General features: G+C 47.2%; 1 long non-coding RNA gene across 1 annotated transcript in view; it reads left to right on the top strand.

Moving 5' to 3' along the window:
• The first annotated feature begins 677 nt into the window (after positions 1-677).
• The window catches only part of LOC142599234 (uncharacterized), a 399,433-nt gene continuing 379,160 nt past the window's right edge, over positions 678-20,950 (top strand). The window contains exon 1 of the long non-coding RNA XR_012832857.1: positions 678-930. This is a non-coding gene — a long non-coding RNA (uncharacterized LOC142599234). The remainder of the gene's footprint in view (positions 931-20,950) is intronic.

The raw sequence follows: 20,950 nt of genomic DNA, 5'->3' as shown, positions 1-20,950 counted from the left end.
AATCGGTTGTGAAAGGATGGTCTAGATAAAGATATTCCCTGAGAATTAATGGATGGCCTACCCCTCCCCAATTTACAGCTGCTGGTAAAAATGTGGAAACCGTCAGATAAAAGCAGGCCAGGAAAGGAAAGCGTCCCCAATGACCCCTGTACCTCAGAGATCGGCCGTTCCCACAGCTCCTGTTGGAGAATCCACCGGCCCTCCAAAGTCGGGAAACTTCTTGCGCCGTCCCCAGTGAGTGAGCCGGGGAAAGGCCAGTGGGTATATTTTAGAAGGCTCACTGAAAACGAGCAGGGGGACCTACTGGTAACCTTTCCCCTTGGTCCTGTTAAGACGCTGGTCACTTTTCTGGTAGACGCAGGGGCCCAAATGTCTGCTTTAAATGCCGATACCACCGGCTGGAGTGGGATTGTCCCTGTGCAGTGGGTTGACCCTGTCTGGAGGCCAGGTGCCCACCAGAGCTGCTCTATCACTCCCCCTCCTTAACTAGACAGGGGAGAAAAGGTATAACGAAACGCTTGTGGGTCAAGCTAAGGACAGGGAGAGATCACTCACTATTATCGTCATGGGCAAAACAGACTGAACTTAGAGAGGAAATTCATCTATTACCAAGCAAAACAGAGTAGAGGAATGAAAAATAAAATCAAAACTTAAAACACCTCCTCCCACCCCTCCCATCATCCCGGGCTCAACTTCACTCCCGGCTTCAACCTCCTCCCCACTCAGCGGCACAGAGGGACGGGGAATGGGGGTTACGGTCAGTTCATCACATGTTGTTTCTGCCGCTTCTTCCTCCTCAGGTGGAGGACTCCTCTCATCGTTCTCCTGCTCTAGCATAGAGTCCCTCTCACGGGAGACAGTCCTTCACGAACTGCTCCAGCGTGGGCCTCTCCCATGGGGTGCAGACCTTCAGGAGCAGACTGCTCCAGCGTGGGTCCCCCATGGGGTCACAAGTCCTGCCAGCAAACCTGCTCCAGCGTGGGCTCCTCTCTCCACAGGTCCTGCCAGGAGCTTGCTCCAGCGTGGGCTTCCCATGGGGCCACAGCCTCCTTCAGGTGTCTCAACCTGCTCCGCTCCGGCGTGGGGTCCTCCACGGGCTGCAGGTGGAATCTCTACACCCCCTCATCCTCCCTCCATGGGCTGCAGGGGGACAGCCTGCCTCACCATGGTCTTCACCACGGGCTGCAGGGGGATCTCTGCTCCGGTGCCTGGAGCACCTCCTCCCCCTCCTTCTTCACTGACCTTGGCGTCTGCAGATGTTCTTACATCTTCTCACTCCTCTCTCTGGCTGCAAAAGCTCCCTCTAACTTGTTTTTTCCCTTCTTAAATATGTTATCACAGAGGCGCTGATTGGCTCAGCCTTGGCCAGTGTTGGGTCCATCTTGGAGCTGGCTGGCATTGGCTCTATCAGACACAGGGGAAGCTTCTAGCAGCTTCTCACAGAAGCCACCCCTGTAGCCCCCCCCCGCTACCAATACATTGCCATGCAAACCCAATACACCCTGATAAAAAAACCATATGGGTTACTGATGTATTCGGATATTCCAAACCCCAACCTACAGCCCGAGTAAAGTGCTGGTTGCCGGGAGACACCACCCCCACCGAGACCACTATGGTATTGGGAGTGCTCCCTACGAATATTTTGGGATTGGATTTATTGAAAGGGAAGTCCTGGACAGGCTCAGTGGGGAGGGAGTGGAAGTTCGGGTCTCTGGTAATCCTGATAAGGCTTTTGCAGACTGCTCCTACCCTTCCCCTGTCTAAAATTGTAAATGTAAAACCCTATCCCTTACTGTATCACTCCGGTGATAAGAGAGCTGCAGGAGCAGGGGGTAATTATTCAAACTCACTCCCCTTATAACTACTCGATCTGGGAGAAAGGTCTTTTTGTGTTCAGTTTAGCCTTGCTGGAGGCTGAAAAAATTATATGGTGACAATCAATAATGCTATGAGGGCCCTTTAAGGTCCTGAAGCCTGTACTGGCAGGCACCCCACCCCCTGTGGGAGTTACACAACAGGAAACAGTTAGAAAGTGGTATGCCCAGCTAGAGCATTACAGTCACACATATCAAGTAGAGGAGGGAGCACCCAAGGCACTCCAAATACAGGAAAAATCATCCACTCCCCCAGATGAGGAAACCCCTTCTTCCTACATAAAGGAAGCCCCCTCATTTGAATCCCACCTGAAAAAATGTGTGGTTCACTGGCGCCGCTTCAAGGAGGGAGGGGAAAATATGGAAGCACCGAGCAGTGGCTCTACATGTTGATTCCAGGGAACAAATTATAACAGAAGGAGAAGGGGGTGCTCAGGTGGGGGAACTGATAGCAGTTTGGAGTGTGATAATGAGAGACAGACAGTATTGAACCCGTACACATCTGCACTGATTCCTATGCTGTATTCAAGGGGTGCACTGAGTGGCTCTCCTTTTGGGAGAGTGGGAAGTAAACCAGGTACCCGTATGGCAAAGAGAAAAGTGAGAGGAAATATTAAATGTAGCCAAGTGAAAACCCATATTGGTGGGGTGGGTAGTTGCCCACCAAGGGGGAGATCACCCAGCGCACATTCTGAACAATCAGGTAGATTCGCTCCCCTGCTTGGCTATCCTGGCAGAAGAGAGAGAAGAGGAGAAATGGGAACACTTATTGGAGTGGCTACACGTCAAACATGGTCACTCGGGAGTCAAAGATCTTCTTAAAGAGGCTGGGAGCAGAGGATGGCCCGTTACCGGAAAACTCACACAATAATTTCTGCCTGCGGCCTATGCTGTACTAGACTGGAAAAGCACCCCTTACAGGATCCCCCACTCCATCTGAGGGATGGGAAAGGACTATGGGAAACCTGGCAGGTCGATTACATAGGACCTTTCAAGAAATCAGAAGGGAAACAATATGTGCTTGTCGGGGTGGAAGTAATATCAGGACTTGTTCAGGCCGAAGCAGTAGCATGGGCAACCAGGGAAAATACAGTAAAAGGGCTAAAGTTGTGGTTTCGCTTTTTACCTAAACCTAAATCGATTCAATCAGATAACGGCAGCCACTTTACTGCCGGGGAAGTCCAGGAGTGGGCAAAAACCAAGGGAATACAGTGGACGTTCCATACCCCCTACTATCCCCAAGCTAACAGGACAGTAGAAAGAACCAATGGACTCCTAAAGCGCATCCTGAGGCCTCACGACCCTGGGTGGTCTGCAAGACTCCCAGATGCCATAGCCAGAGTAAATGGTCAGTGGGGGATAAATGGATGCCCTAAACTTACCGCTTTCTGTCCAACACCCCTCTCCTTGCTCCCTGGAAAGAGGGAGAAAAAGGACCCCGTAAAACCCTTACACTATCCAGGACAACCTGTTCTGGTGGACCTCCCAGCAGTGGGGGAGGTGCCTCTGACCCTTGAAACTCCTCTGAATGCCTATTCATGGGTGGCTGCTGATGCCCATGGAAAGGAATACAAGATTAATACCAGATGGATTGTCCCATCCTTTTAACTACCAATTTGAAAAGAATCCGGATCTTTTCCTTTGTTCTTTTAACAGGTCTAACTGCCAGGAACATCCTCCACCTTAGAAGTCAAAGCTGATACTATTTTTGGGAATTTGTACTCCTAATCTGCGTGATACAGAGGGATACATAACCAAACCGTGACTGTCAATTCTGCTCAACATCCGCAATTGCGGATTTGGTCCTATGTTCTTTGTCTCTCCCTATGCGTTATAGGAACTACAAGCAAAACGCCCCAAATCTGGCTTGGGAGTTAGTTCAAGGTTTTATTAGGATGTGGGGTTACCAAAATATAAAGGTCTGTGTCTTACTCTACCTAGATCAGCTGAAGAAGGCTTAAGGTTTTTTATATCACCTGTAAATCTGTCGTTTATCTTTAATATGACTAATGCCACCTCTGTAATGTTCCTGTCACACAACTGGACTGTCAAGAATGACTGAGTGTATTTTCGGCAACAGTCAATGATAAGGTCTGATATATATGACGTTTGGAGTAAACCTCCAAAACAAGCCAAAAATGCGAAGTTATATTCAACAGCGGCGTGTAAAGCTACCAGACCACCGTTTAATGTCTCTATTCCTTCTCCAATAGATGGATTGAACCCCTTATTTACTAGCGCCAAAGGGAACATACCTGCTGGAAATGTCACTTTCGACAAATTCACCAGGACATACTCCTGTCATTATTATCCATGGGATCCTCTGTTTGATCCATTGGCAAAACCTGATCTCTATGAAGCAAACTATTCTACTCAACGGGACCCAGAATGGTGTATCCCACTCCCGAATAAGACCCATATAACCTCTGGAGACAGAGGTAATTTGATGTGGGCTTGGTCAGGGACCAAAGTGGGATGAGTTTTTATAGAGCCTGTTTGATCCACCTGTCAGGGAAGTTGAAAGCCCCCTTTTTAATTGTTCTAACACGATCACTTGTGATTCAGGACTAGGAGATCCTGATCCTCCCAAAACTTGGTTTATTGACAGTCTCAGAACCCTAATTCGAGATATGTGCACGTGCTGGGGATATCCTTCGAAGGGATGGCAAAATAGCGACAAAGCTTGTAACCTCACTCTTCCCAAAAGTCACAATCTTATTAAACAAAACTGGTGTGGAGTACCCTTTACTCATTTTTCCCTACAAGGGACACCCTTAAACACCAAACCTATTATATATGCTGTGAATTATATGGATCAATATACCTGTAAAACTAGCATATATCCAGCCCCTCTGGGATTAGCATGGGGATGCTCCAATGGAAAATTTTATTCTTACTTATCATGGGAATATCATGCTGGCCTGAGGTGTGGATTGGGTATCCCTTCTTTGTATCCATCCCCTGTTTTTAATTTTACAGTACCTTCCCAGTGATCACGTAGAGAGGCGGGAAATGATCCAAAGGCTCACCCCGAATGGGCGATTAGTGGAGTCCAAACTCCCAATTATTACATGGCTGGACAACTAGCTGCGTTAATGTTTGAGAATATTTTTACCCCTTATGTAACCTTAAAACGACGTCAATTTGTCCTAGAAAATATTACCTGTCAGGTACATCTTCTAAGTAACTGGACACAATATGCTTTTGGAGAATTAAACTTACAGGTCCAACAGGTATCGAAGATGACCCTTCAGAATCATCTAGCCCTGGATATGATATTGCTTAAAGAACAAGGAGTGTGTGGGATGTTAAATCTCACCGATGGAGAATGTTGTATCACCATACGCAACGCTACTACCTCAATAGAGGAGGTTCGAACAAAAACTAAGGAGATAACAGATGAAATGGCAGAACTTTTTCAATCCATGCAACCAAAAGACTGGTTTGATGGCGAGACTCTGAGCTCTTGGTTACAATCCATCCTAAAATCCATGGGACTCACGGGATGGGGGGCATGGTTAATGAAAATAGGACTAACATTAGTTGTCGGTTTCATATTTTTAATGATTTGCAAAGCTGTTGTTCGCTGTATGATCATCCGTGCCTTCTCTTCCTTCTCTTCTCTCCTTTCCTCCTCTGTTCACTAAGTGAGAATCACCACCCTAGAAGATGACCTCCAAGAAGAAGTCAAGACATCTGTTTGAGCCACAGGGTGGTGTAAGGCTCTGTTGAGTGAATATCGCAAACATCCATCTTCACACAAGCAAGGATAAACTGATAATGAGGGAATGTTGCAAACATCCGTCTCAACCAAGGACAGAACCTATGGAGGCAGGATACCATCTTGTGAGCCCACTCCCCTATTCCTGAAGCATGTAGACAAAAGATCATCTGTCTCCTGCACATGTGTACCCGCAAAAGGTCATCACTTGCTCAACCTCGAAGAGGGGGGACAGTGAGATCCCCATGACCCCCTGTATTGGGTCTGTCTGAGATGGAGTTAATTTTCTCCACAGCAGCCCTCTCATAGTGCTGTGCTGTGTATTGGTAGGTAGCAAGGTCTTGATAACACACCAGTGTTTTGGCTACTACTGAGCAGTGCCAGCACACATCAAGGCTGTCCCTCCAACATTTCTGCCCCCCACCCCCAGCAGTAGGCTGGGGATGGGCAAGATCTTGGGATGGGACAAAGCCAAGACAGCTGACCCAAACTGACCAAAGGGATATTCCATACCATATGACAGCTGCTCAGCAATAAAAGGCTGAGAGATAGGGGGAGGAACGGGGTAGGGGCATTTGGGTTTTTTTACAATGTTTGTCTTCCAGAGCAACCACTACACATACTGAAACCCTGCTTCCCAGGAAGTGGCCAAACATCACCTGCTGATGGGAAGTAGAGAATAATCTTTTGCCTTTTTACTTTGCTTCCGTGCCTTAAACTGCCTTTATCTTGACCCATGCATTTGGGATTGTTTTTTTTCTATCTTATTTTTCTCCCCTCCCTGCCCTGCTGAGGAGGGGAGTGACAGAGCAGCTTGGTGGACACCTGGCATCCAGCCAAGGTTAAACCACCACATCCCCACAACCCACCGACTGATTTCTAGAACATTCCTGAGCACATACTGCACCTGCTCAGTGATGACAGACCCCTGCCTATGGGATGAGCACATTGGGTTATAAAAAGGGGAAACATAAGTTTTCAGCATGCGCCTGCCACCTGAGGACTACAACTACGAGCAGAGAACATCACTGAATCCAAGGGTGGTGATATCTTTTCTCTTCTCCTCCCTCTCTTTCTCTCTCTCTTTTCCTCTCCGACACTCTCTTTGTCTCTAACTTCATTTTTGGCACATTACGGTAATATCGTTACAAGTTTTGCTAAGCCATTATCTTTCGTAGTTCTGCTAAGTTTTAAGTATTGTTCTAACTTTTGCCAAGTCGCTATCTTTTGTAGTTCTGCTGAGTTTTAAGTAAATTTGTGATTTGTTTGAACCTCTCGAGCAATTGTGGTTACTCCTGATTACCACACAGAGGATTAAAAAGTTAACCTCACCCTCACCCACTGAGTGGGATGGGACACACATCTTTAGAGTCTATCCTGTGAGACCCAGGGCTAAAGTAAGTTGCCTAAGCACAGGCCTCTAGTTCCATTTCAGAATCCCTGGGGTATGTGAAACATCCTCCTAGGTATATGTGACAGACATGACAAAAGACTATGAGAAGCCCATTTATACTAGAATAATTTGTTCATATCTGACAGCAGTGATTTTCTGATATGGCAGCTTGCTTCCAGTGCAAGATGCAAGTCCCTTGATATAGCCCCTCTTGTACCACATTAATAGATCCATTTGAAGTTCTGTCCAGTTTGCAGTTGTCATTGTGTTTTCTACACATGTATAGAATAACCTCACTGTGTGATTCCCCCTTTCCAAAAATCCCCAGGCCTTCCCAAATGCAGCAGGTTTACCTCACTATATAGAATTGTATACTCTCTTGCAATTATGTTCTCATCTGTTCCAAGGGAAGAACCCACCTTACCACAAGATATAATAATGAGCATCCTCAGGACAGTATGTGTGGTCCTGTCCCAGTAGCAGACTCCTGGGAGGGTGCAGTGCTGGGGAATGTGTAGTCTGTCTTCAACTCACTTGAAGATGGTGGTGTTTTTGGCATTACTGTACCCCTGTGGACAAGGTGTTGTGTTTCAGAGGTGTGTATTTTAAGTTCCCCAGAAATAACTTCACAGAAATATTTTTTTTTTTTTACCTCATGGGACAACTGCAGATGGGTCTGCAAAAGAAAAACGATGGGATAACACCAAGCTACTAGAAATAGTTACGCTGTGGTATATTCTGACATAAGAACAGTTAAATGGATGGATTTGGGAGATAAAAAGAAAGCAGCAACTCTGACATATTGTAATTGTTGACACAACATAATGCAAATGTTGGCAAAATACTGTGTTCCCAGGGAGAAGTGAATCAGTCCACACACCATCTGACCATTCGTTATACCATGGAAACCTTTGGAGTGCATTCAGTACAGCAAGCACAGCACTGTTCTAGCAGATTAAGTTGCACCCTGTATTTCAGGCTCTCAAGGCCACAAGACAGAGATGCCAATTTTAACAAAAAGGTTTTTCTGCAGGAAGGAAGCAGGGTATTATTATATATTACATTTCTTGACAAAGCAACTAGAAAAAGTGCCTGCATTCTCTCTGATGCAGTGCCAGCTTGTTGGCTGTGTATGAAATAAAGGGGTGTGGAGGATTTTCTCTGTCTTCAGAGTATCTAGGCACAACGAAGCACATTCTTCTGTGTAATGAAGCCCCTTTGTACCATGCTCCAGAATAACCTTTAGGTGGTACCATGAAGTGAATAGAAAATAAAGGAAATCAAAGGATGCCACGCTAGTTAGTCCCTCAGACAGCTTTGGCTAGGTGGGGGTTTGAACAAAGTCTGTCCATGTTCTGGACTGACAGAATATCTTAATCTATGAGGTAGGTGCAGATGGAGGGATGCGACACAAATTTCAGTTATTTGAGTTTTGTAGAAATATTTAAAGTATTTGTATTTTTTTATGCAGAATAAGACTGATAGTTTTGGCACTACTGCAGGAGACAGGACATCTCCTTATGCTAAAGATTATTTACATGGGTAGAAGTGCAATAGGAAGGATGACTGAGGATTTCCTTCTACCCTTCAAAAAGCCTCTGTAACCTAATGGATGAGGAATTGTCCCAAGAGAAAATAAAATTTGACTCTGGTTCTTTCTGCAGTGGGTGAGGACTTCAGCTGCTCTGCTGCTGTTAGAAGCAGGACAGCAATTCATGCTTATCTTCCCTTTTGGTGAAAATCTTGCCTTCTGATTTTTAAATCTTAAAGGTGTACTTTAGGAATCTTTTCACTTTTCAAGTGATTATTCTCAACACTGAGGGCTAAGAAAATGACTTGAAAATTGAAATAGAGATTTTTACTAACTCATATGATTCTAAGAGTTAAAATCTCCCCCCCCAAAAAAAAAAATCTGCCCAGTAAAATGAGCTACAGTAAACACTGAACTGTCTCTGCATATCCACTTCCAAAGCTTTTTCATGGGTGTAAGGTATCTTAAAATTGTCAAAAGATAAAGAAAGGAATTCTACTTAAAATTTTTAACTGTATGTTTTCTTTTAAATTTGTACTTGAAATTTTAATTTTGAAAATGAAGGATTTCAGCTATGTGATACATTTTATGAATGATCTTCCTGATGTATTAGGAATCATATACTGCAAAAACTTTCTTTTAAAATAGCTCATAAAATTCTCTATTTTAATATAGATTTGTAAAGAGTCCACTCTGTGGTAACCATACAATAAATTAAAAAAATCTCCTAACAAATAAATAATAATAAACATCACTCATGGTATTCTCTGAACCTCTAAAGCACTCTGGCCTATAACAATCCTTTTTCCTCTGGCAACTGTTGCTCTAGTCATGCACTTCAACACACTGAAAGAACATCTTAGTCTTTTGACGTGGTTTTTGTAATATCCAGGATTGCTACTGCTTCAGTGGTGTATTATTGTAATACTTTATCAAAACAATGCCTGCCAGGAATTTGTGTCCCAAGAGAAATTTTATATAGTTCTTTTAAATGACAAGAAAGAAAGCCCAGTTTATAGAATTTCTTGGTGATCCTTACATAATCATGGACACCACAGTCAGTGTGGTTAGCAGCCTTTCACTAGGTTGTTTTATCACTTCATTGTAAAGGGGCTACCCAATTTTATGAAAGAGTCACTGAGGAGAAGAGGCTAAATCCTTAAAGTCTAGGAAGCTTTCTGAGATCTCGGATTCCCAAGGCTTTTTAAGAAGGTGAAAACAAGAATAACCACACTGGTTTTCATCTCATTATCAAACAGGTTCCTCAGGAAGAATAAGAACATTTTGCCCTAGAACTCTACCAAATCAAGATGCTTTTGGCATAGGGACTTCCTTACCTGGATGTGGTTTCTGTGTATTTAGGAACCATCAACACATTTTTCTTCCATCAATTTGAACATTGTCCCCTTGAATGTGTTGAAACTTTTATTATCCACAACCTCCTTTGGAAAGGAATTACACAGGTCTTCTCACAATGTCTTCTAATTATGTGAAGAGCGAACTCCTACTACACATTTAGAATCTTGGTCTTGCTAGCTTTCTTTGATTACCTTCGGTTTTTTTGGGGTTTTTTTTTGGAAGAGGCAATGAACAATCAATCTTTATTTATTGTTGTCGTGGTTTAACCCCAGCTGGCAACTAAGCACCATACAGACACTCACACACTCTTCCCCTGGTGGCATGGGGGAGTGAATCGGAAGAGTAAAAATGAGAAAACTCATGGGTTGAGATGAAGACAGGTTGATAGATAAAATAAAAGCTGCACACACAAGCAAAAAAACCCTTCCCATTGGCAGGCAGGTGTTCAGCCATCTCCAGGAAAGCAGGGCTCCATCACGCCTAATGGTTACTTGGGAAGACAAACGCCATCACTCCGAATGTCCCCCTTTTCCTTCTTTCTCCAGCTTTATATGCTGAGCATGATGTCATATGGTATGGAATATCCCTTTGGTCAGTTTGGGTCAGCTGTCCCAGCTGTGTCCCCTCCTCCTTGTGCACCCCCAGCCTACTCACTGGTGGGGTGATGTGAAAAGCAGAAAAGGCCTTGACTCTGTGTAAGCACTGCTCAGCAATAGCAAAAACATCCCTGTGTTATCAACACTGTTTTCAGCACAAATTGGAAAAATAGCCCCATACTAGCTACTATGGAAAAAATTAACTGTCTCTCAGCTGAAACCAGCACAATCATCATCAAAACTTTCACATGTAGGGCTCCATCATACCCCTTCTACATCATATTTTTTCCAAAGTGAAAAGTGTTAGCTGAATTTGTCATAACACCAGTGGAAAATACACTATACCTTTTGCCACCTGTTTTATGAATCTTTTAACAAGTTCTCATTCTTATTCTGATGAGGGCAGTAGAGATATACATGTTACTCAAGACATGGTTGAGTCATTTCTGTATCCAGACATCTAAATAAATTTTCTGTTTCATTCCCTATTATTTCTTAATGATTTCTAGCATTAGACTTGGGTTTTTTGACCGCTACCAAGCACTGAGCTGACATTTTCATAAAACTTTCTATCATAACCCCTAGGTCTCATACCTGAATGGTAAGGATCATCCCAGAAAAGTGGCATTTAAGAATCTACATTTAACCTATATTTAAATGATAAAATATCTAACTTGTATGAAAATCTAAGTCGGGAAGGTTTTCACTGGTAAAAACTCTAAAGGCACTACTGGCACCTGAGGCTGTTCCACAGCACATGCCAAGAAGTATCAGCATCCTGGGGAGCTAAATTCATTTGGATTCTGGATGCTGGGTAAATCTATCACTTTCTTACCTAAAGGACTTAATCATATACTGTCTAAGAGGAAGACATTGAATTCAGCACAAGGTAGAGTGTCCACAGCCAATTTTACTAAAAATAAATAAATGAAAATTAATTCTAAGAAGTGCCACTTTTCCTAAAATAAGTGTAAGCAATAGTTAGCCAGGAGTAGGAGAGCAGGGTATTAAGATCTCCTCACCTTCAGGTGTACAACTCCACATTATACTGAGGAAAATGACCTCAGCCTTAAGAAGAGGCTGAGCTAAAGGGACTGAGCAATTGTGTATGCATTTCTCTCACCCCTTATTATTGCATATGATCTATTGCATATATGTAAAATAAAATAAAAAAAAGAATTAATGAAAATACACACAAATGTATGTATATATCCCTCCATGCATATATACATACATATGTATATGTATATTCATCAGACGATAAATGGATTCTACAGACCAGTGGAGAGAGCTCTAATTTGAAACAAAAAGAAACTTACTTTCTTCCCCAAAACAGTAGTCCAGTGATGTGCATAACTGTGTCTAATACATTTAAATCTAATGTGAGCATGTGGATTTTCATGGCTGCTCTAGGTGTACTCCAGAGGCTTAAAACTCCTGCAGACACACAGGGACTGAAATCCACTGCAGCAGATACAGAATCATAGAATGGTTTGGGTTGGAAGAGTCCTTAAAGATCATCTAGTTCCAAAAACCCTGCCATGGGCAGGGACACCCTCCAATAGACCAGGTTTGCCCAAAGCCTCATCCAACCCTGCCTTAAACACTTCCAGGGAGGGGGCATCCACAACCTCTCTGGGCAACCTGTTCCAGTGCCTCACCACTCACACAGTAAAGAATTTCTTTCTAACATCTAATCTAAATCGACCCTCCTGCAGCTTGAACCCATTACCCCTTGTCCTGTCACTACACCCTGATAAACAGTCCCTCTCCAGCTTTCCTGTAGGCCCCCTTCAGGTACTGGAAGGCCACAACTAGATCTCCCCGGAGCCTTCTCTTCTCAAGGCTGAACAGCCCCAACTCTCTCAGCCTGTCCTCAGAGGAGAGGTGCTCCAGCCCTCTGATCAGCTTCGTGGCCCTCCTCTGGACTCCCTCCAACAGCTCCATGTCCTTCTTATACTAGGGACCCCAGAGCTGGACGCAGTAGTCCAGGTGGGGTCTCACCAGAGCCGAGTAGAGGGGCAGGATCACCACCCTCAACTTGCTGGTCATGCTGTTTTTGAAGCAGCCCAGGACACGGTTGGCTTTCTGGGCTGCAAGTGCACACTGCTGGCTCATGTTGAGCTTCTCATCAATCAATACCCCCAAGTCGTTCTCCTCAGGGCTGCTTTCAATCCATTCCTCGCCCAGCCTATAGTCGTGCTTGGGATTGTGCCGACCCACGTGCAGGACCTTGCACTTGGCCTTGTTGAACTTCATGCGGTTCGCACGGGCCCACCTCTCCAGCCTGTCAAGGTCCCTCTGGATGGCATCCCTTCCCTCCAGCATGTCGACCACACCACACAGCTTGGTGTCGTCGGCAACCTTGCTGAGGGTGCACTCGATCCCACTGTCCATGTCACTGACAAAGATGTTGAACAGTGCTGGTCCCAATACCGACCCCTGACGAATGCCACTCGTCACTGTTCTCCACTTGGACATTGAGCCATTGACCACAACTCTTTGAGTGCGACCATCCAGCCAATTCCTTATCCACCGAGTGGTCCATCCATCGAATCCATGTCTCTCCAATTTAGAGACAAGGATGTCGTGCAGGACAGCGTCAAATGCCTTGCACAAGGCCAGGTAGATGATGTCTGTCACTCTTCCCTTATCCACCAATGCTGTCACCGCATCATAGAAGGCCACCAAATTTGTCAGGCACGATTTGCCCTTAGGGAAGCTGTGCTGGCTGTCACCAATCACCTCCTTGTTTTCCATGTGCCTGAGCATAGTCTCCAGGAGGGTCTGCTCCATGATCTTGCCAGGCACGGAAGTGAGACTGACCGGCCTGTAGTTCCCTGGGTCTTCCTTTTTATACCCTTCTTAAAAATGGGGGTTATGTTTCCCCTTTTCCAGTCAGTGGGAACTTTGCCAGACTGCCAGGACTTCTCAAATATGATGGCGAGTGGCCTGGCCACTTCATCTACCAGTTCCCTCAGGACCCACAGATGTATCTCATCAGGTCCCATGGACTTGTGCACCTTCAGGTTCCTTAGATATTCTCGAACCTGATCTTCTCCTACAGTGGGTGGTTCTTCATTCTCCTGGTCCCTGCCTTTGCTTTCTGTGATCTGGGCAGTGTGACTCAAGCACTTGCAGTGTGGCAAGTGTGGTTACAACCAGACTATCCATTAATCCTTCAATCCAAAAGCAAACAAACCAGTTCAGCGATGTCAGATACACCCTTACATCAAAAGGGATTTGAAGATGAGATCTTGATGGTTTGATGCTGCAAGTTCCCTGGTATTTACAAGTGCTCAGCCTTTCATGATATTTGGGTGCTTTGTTAGGATTTTGCTGTGAAAATGAAGAATAAGACACTTAAAAATGTAATACAATGCATGTCTAATGTCTTGTGTATAACAGATATCTTTTTATTACTATTGGCTAACTAAGAAGCAAGTCTACATCTTATCTCCAGACCCAGTGTTGTAAAAGTGCCTTAAAATGGCTCCGACAGCGCAAGCATGCATGATGGTGATGGTAAATTTTCCGTGTTAATCTCATTTCATCATGAGTCACAATCAGCGTTTTATCATTTCAGTTCAACAATGACTCACAAGCATGGTAACACGTAAATGACTGATGTCACTCACAGATTTATTGTTTGCCCCCTGCTTCCTCTGTCTAGCATTAAAATTTTCCTTTCAGCCTTTGAAACCAAGCAGAGTTGTTCATTACCTTTCAGACGCCACACCAGTTTAATCACATTGATAGAGGGCTATGCAATCAAAGTGACAGTTCAATGATTTGGGCAGGCAAACCTTCTCCTCCTCACCCACCTTGCCATCCCATGTACCCCTGTGCAATAGGTACGAGGGTCTGGCTGTGGAAGGCCACTCGAGTGAGGATATGGATGACAGTCAAGCTACTCCAGAGGTAGCACCTAGGCCCAAAAGGCCCATGCCTCGGGTCGTGACCACCCCAACAAAGAAGAAAAGGAGAGGTATAGTCATAGGGGATTCCCTTCTGAGGGGTACAGAGGGCCCGATATGCAGGGCAGACCCTCCTCTCAAAGTCTGCTGCCTCCCCAGGGCTCGTGTCAAGGACATCGCTAGGAAACTCCCCAGCCTGGTACAGCCCTCTGACTATTACCCACTGCTGCTCCTCCATGTGGCTGGGGATGAAGCAGAGGCATGCACCACGAAAGCAATCAAAAGGGACTTCAGGCTCTTGGGACAGTCACTGAAGGATTCGGGGGCACAGGTAATATTCTCCTCCCTCCTTCCAGTTGAGGGCAGCAATGTTGGGAGGAACAGGCGGACACAGTCCATAAATGCATGGCTCCGTGGCTGCTGTCAACACCACAACTTTGGGTTCTTTGGCAATGGGGCGGCCTACATGACACCAGGCCTGATGAACCCTGATGGGATTCACCTCTCTCAAAGGGGGAAGAGGATCTTTGCCCAGGAACTAGCGGGGCTCATCGACAGAGCTTTAAACTAGGCTCGAAGGGGGAGGGGGATAACATCAGGCTTGCCAGCGACATGTTGTGGGATGATGTGCCCAGGTTGGAAGGATGGGGCGCTGACGAGGGCCCTCAGCCTGTTGCTCAGAGATGTGCTGGACGCACTACAGCATGCTCGAAGCCTGGAGGAGACGAGCCAGGGGCTCCGGATGCAACAGGAACCAAGAGGGTAACACTGGGAAGATACATCAAAAGAATCCCAGCCACCCCAGCCAATAAGTCAGCCCCATCGGGGGCACAACTGAAATGCCTCTACGCGAATGCACAGAGTACGGGAAATAAACAAGAGGAGCTGGAGACGTGTGTGCGCCTGCAAGGCTATGACCTTACTGGCATTACAGAGACGTGGTGGGATAGCTCCTATGACTGGAGTGTTGGGATGGAAGGGTACAGGCTCTTTAGGAAGGACAGGCAGGGAAGACAAGGAGGGGGTGTTGTCCTCTATGTAAATGACCAGCTGGAGTGCATGGAGCTCCACCTGGGGATGGATGAGGAGCTGAGAGCTTATGGGTCAGGATTAAAGGGAGGGCTGGGGCAGGGGACATCATAGTGAGGGTCTGCTACTACAGGCCACCTGACCAGGGGGACCGAGCAGATGAAGCCCTCTATAGGCAGATAGGAGCAGCCTTACGCTCACAAGCCCTGGTCCTTATGGGGGATTTCAACCACCCTGACATCTGCTGGAGGGACAGCTGAGCGCAAGCAATCCAGGAAGTTCCTGGAATGTGCTGATGACAACGTTCTCCTCCAAGTGATAGAGGAGCCCATGAGGAGAGGTGCCATGTTGGACCTTATTCTCACCAATAAGGAGAGCCTGGTAGGGGATGTGAAGCTCAAGGGCAGCCTTGGCTGCAGTGACCACGAAATGGTGGAATTCAGGATCCTCGGGGCAGCGAGGAGGGTGCACAGCAAGCTCACTACCCTGGACTTCAGGAGATCAGACTTTGGCCTCTTCAGGGATCTGCTTGGTAGAATACCATGGGACAAAGCCCTGGAAGGAAGAGGGGCCCAAGACAGCTGGCTAATATTCGAGCATCACCTCCTCCAAGCTCAGGAGCAATGCATCGCAACAAAGAGGAAGTCAAACAAAAACACCAAGAGGCCCCCATGGATGAACAAGGAGCTCCTGGGCAAAGTCAAACAAAAAAAGGAAGCCTACAGAGGGTGGAAGCAAGGACAGGTAGCCCGGGAGGAATACAGAGAAACTGTCCGAGCATCCAGGGATGAGGTTAGGAAAGGCAAAGCCCTGAGAGAAATTAGTCTGGCCAGGGATGTCAAGGATGACAAGAAAAGTTTCTGTAGGTATGTCAGTGAGAAAAGGAGGACGAGGGAAAATGTGGGTCCCCTCCAGAATGAAACGGGTGACCTGGTTACCCAGGATACGGAGAAGGCTGAGGTACTCAATGACTTCTTTGCCTCAGTCTTCACTGGCAAATGCTCGAGCCACACTGCCCAGGTCACAGAAGGCAGGGACTGGGAGAATGCAGAACTGTCCACTGTAGGAGAAGATCAGGTTCGAGAATATCTAAGGAACCTGAAGGTGCACAAGTCCATGGGACCTGATGAGATGCATCCGCGGGTCCTGAGGGAACTGGCAGATGAAGTGGCCAGGCCACTCGCCATCATATTTGAGAAGTCCTGGCAGTCCGACGAAGTTCCCACCGACTGGAAAAGGGGAAACATAACCCCCATTTTTAAGAAGGGTATAAAAAGGAAGACCCAGGGAACTACAGGCCAGTCAGTCTCACCTCCGTGCCTGGCAAGATTATGGAGCAGACCCTCCTGGAGACTATGCTCAGGCACATGGAAAATAAGGAGGTGATTGGTGACAGCCAGCACGGCTTCACTAAAGGCAAATCGTGCCTGAAAAACTTGGTGGCCTTCTATGATAGGGTTACAGCGTTGGTGGATAAGGGAAGGGCAACTGACGTCATCTACCTGGATTTGTGCAAGGCATTTGACACTGTCCCGCACGACATCCTTGTCTCTAAATTGGAGAGACATGCGTTTGATGGATGGACCACTCGGTGGATAAGGAATTGGCTGGATGGCTGCACTCAAAGAGTTGTGGTCAATGGCTCAATGTCCAAGTGGAGAACAGTGACGAGTGGCATTCGTCAGGGGTCGGTATTGGGACCAGCACTGTTCAACATCTTTGTCAGCAACATGGACAGTGGGATCGAGTGCATCCTCAGCAAGTTTGCCAACAACACCAAGCTGTGTGGTGTGGTCGACACGCTGGAGGGAAGGGATACCATCCAGAGGGACCTGGACAGGCTGGAGAGGTGGGCCCGTGCGAACCGCATGAAGTTCAACAAGGCCAAGTGCAAGGTCCTGCACGTGGGTCGGCACAATCCCAAGCACGACTATAGGCTGGGCGAGGAATGGATTGAGAGTAGCCCTGAGGAGAAGGACTTGGGGGTGTTGATTGATGAGAAGCTCAACATGAGCCGGCAGTGTGCGCTTGCAGCCCAGAAAGCCAACCGTGTCCTGTCCTGGGATGCATCAGAAGAGGCGTGACCAGCATATTCAGGTGATCCTGCCCCTCTACTCGGCTCTAGTGAGACCCCACCTGGAGTACTGCGTCCAGCTCTGGGAGCCCCAGTACAGGAGAGACATGGAGCTGTTGGAGGGAGTCCAGAGGAGGGCCACGAAGCTGATCAGAGGGCTGGAGCACCTCTCCTATGAGGACAGGCTGAGAGAGTTGGGGTTGTTCAGCCTGGAGAAATGAAGGCCCCAGGGAGATCTAATTGTGGCCTTCCAGTACCTGAAGGGGGCCTACAGGAAGGATGGTGAGGGACTGTTTATCCGGGAGTGTAGTGACAGGACAAGGGGTAATGGGTTCAAGCTGAAGGAGGGTCGATTTAGATGAGATGTTAGAAAGAAATTCTTCCCTGTGAGGGTGGTGAGGCACTGGAACAGGTTGCCCAGAGAGTTTGTGGAGGCCCCCTCCCTGGAAGTGTTTAAGGCAGGGTTGGATGAGGCTTTGGGCAATGTGGTCTAGTGGAGGGTGTCCCTGCCCGCAGCAGGGGGGGGTTGGAAGTAGATGAACTTTGAGGTCCCTTCCAACCGAAACCATTCTATGATTCTATGAAATTAACCCTCTCAGCTGAAACCAGGACAGATAGCATGATGGACACCTTCAGATCACAATGGATATTATCAACAAAATAGCAGCCATGCCTCCACCAACCAGTGAATAGGAAACACAGGCTTTCTTAGGCATCGTGGGTTCCTGGCAAATGCACATTCCAAATTATGGTCTGATAGTAAGCCCTCTCTACCACGTCACCCAGAAGAAGAATGATTTTCAAATGGGGCCCTGAGTAACCACAAGATTTTGAACAAATTATGAAACAGTTCATGCGGTAGGTCTTGGGCCAGTCCGGGCAGGACCAGATGTGAAAAATGTGCTCTACACCGCATCTGGGGAGAACGGCCCTACCTGCAGTCTCTGGCAGAAAGCACCAGGGGAGACTCGAGGTCGACCCCTGGGGTTTTGGATACGGGGATACAGAGGATCCGAGGCCCACTACACTCAGACTGAAAAAAAGATATTGGCAGCATATGAAGGGGTTCGAGCTGCTTCAGAGGTGATTGGTACTGAAGCACAGCTCCTCCTGGCACCCCGACTGCCAGGGCTGGGCTGGATGTTCAAAGAGAGGGCTCCTTCTACACACCATGCAACCGATGCTACGTGGAGTAAGTGGGTTGCACTGATCACACAATGGACTCGAATAGGAAGCCCCAGTCGTCCAGGAATTCTGGAAGTGATCACAGACTGGCCAGAAGGGAAAGATTTCGGAATGTCGCCAGAGGAGGAGGTGACACGTGCTGAAGAGGCCCCACCATGTAATAAACTACCAGAAGATGAGAAGCCATATGCCCTCTTCACTGATGGGTCCTGTCACGTTGTCAGAAAGCATCGGAGATAGAAGGCCGCTGTATGGAGTCCTACATGGCAAGTTGCAGAAGCTGCAGAAGGAGAAGGTGAATTGAGCCAGTTTGCAGAGGTGAAAGCTATTCAGCTGGCTTTAGACATTGCTGAAAGAGAAAAGTGGCCAGCGCTGTACCTCTATATTGACTCATGGATGGTGGCCAATGCCCTGTGGGGGTGGTTACAGCAATGGAAGCAGAGCAACTGGCAGCGTAGAGGCAAACCCATCTGGGCTGCCGAATTATGGCAAGATATTGCTGCCCAGCTAGAGAAGCTGGTCGTGAAAGTACATCACATAGATGCCCACGTAACCCAAGAGTCGGGCCACTGAGGAACATCAGAACAACCAGCAGGTAGATCAGGCTGCCAAGATTGAAGTGGCTCAGGTGAATCTGGACTGGCAGCGTAAGGGTGAATTGTTCATAGCTTGGTGGGCCCATGACACCTCAGGCCATCAAGGAAGAGGTGCGACATGTAGATGAGCCCGTGATCGAGGGGTGGACTTGACCATGGACGCCATCTCACAGGTCATCCATCAATGTGAAACGTGCGCCACAATCAAGCAAGCCAAGCGGGTAAAGCCTCTCTGGTATGGAGGCCGATGGTTGAAATAGAAACATGGGGAAGCATGGCAAATCGACTACATCACGCTCCCACAAACCTGCCAAGGCAAGCGTTATGTTCTTACAATGGTGGAAGCAACCACTGGATGGCTGGAAACATACCCTGTGCCCCATGCCACTGCCCGGAACACTATTCTGGGTCTTGAAAAGCAAGTCTTGTGACGACATGGCACCCCAGAGAGAATTGAGTCAGACAACGGGACTCATTTTCGGAACAACCTCATAGACACCTGGGCCAAAGAGCATGGCATTGAGTGGGTGTATCACATCCCCTACCATGCACCAGCCTCTGGGAACATGGAAAGGCACAATGGACTGCTAAAGACTACCCTGAGAGCAATGGGTGGTGGGACCCTCAAGCATTGGGACACACATTTAGCAAAGGCCACCTGGTTAGTTAACACTAGGGGGATCTGCCAGTCGTGCTGGCCCTGCCCAATCAAAACTTCCACATCCTGTAGAAGGGGATAAAGTTCCTGTAGTGCGCATGAAAAATATGTTGGGGAAGACAGCCTGGGTCACCCCTGCTTCAGGCACATGCAAACCCATCCGTGGGATTGCTTTTGGTTGGGGACCAGGGCGCACTTGGTGGGTGATGAGAAAGGATGGGGAAGTCCGGTGTGTACCCCAAGGGGATTTGATTTTGGGTGAGAATAGCCAATAAATTAAATTGTATGATGTTAATAGCTATATACTGTATCAATGTGACGTGGTTTAGCCCCAGCCGGTAGCTAAGTGCCACGCGCCGCTCGCTCACCCCTCCCCCGGCAGGATGTGGAGGAGAACGGAAAAACAACGGCAAAGCCTCGAGGGTTGGGATAAGGGCAGTTTACTGGGACAGCAAGGGAGAGGGAAAACAATCAGCAACAGTGCTGATAACCGATAGTAACAATGGGTGATAACAGAGAACGATTTACCGATCCGACGACCGACCGATCGGACGCTCGACCCGTCCCGGAGCCACACGGACACACCGAATCCACCCCTGCCCGACTAGCCCCCTTTTATGGTGAGCATGATGTCACATGGTATGGAATAGCCCCCGGCCAGCTTGGCTCACCTGTCCTGGCTCCTTGTGAAATTAACTCTATCCTTGCCAGAACCAGGACACAATGGCATGACCATAAGAATCACCCAAAACTAATGAAGGATGGACTTCGAAACTGAGCACAGTGCCATGATGATGGAACTAGAACTGACTTCAGCAACTGCTGCCCAGGGACTTCACTGAAAATCACATCTTTGATGTCCAGACTGCGAGTATGGACCACACCAGATACACCAGCCGTGAAAACTCCAGATGCAGCGTGCAACAATCCAGCAGCACACACCATTGCTCCTGCTCTGAGAGACTGTAATGGCAGATGGAACCCAAAGCCATGGACTAAATGAACTCAGGGGACATT

This window comes from Balearica regulorum, chromosome W (genome assembly GCF_011004875.1).
Source record: "Balearica regulorum gibbericeps isolate bBalReg1 chromosome W, bBalReg1.pri, whole genome shotgun sequence".
Lineage (NCBI taxonomy): Eukaryota > Metazoa > Chordata > Aves > Gruiformes > Gruidae > Balearica > Balearica regulorum.
This window is presented reverse-complemented; position numbering and strand designations above follow the sequence as displayed.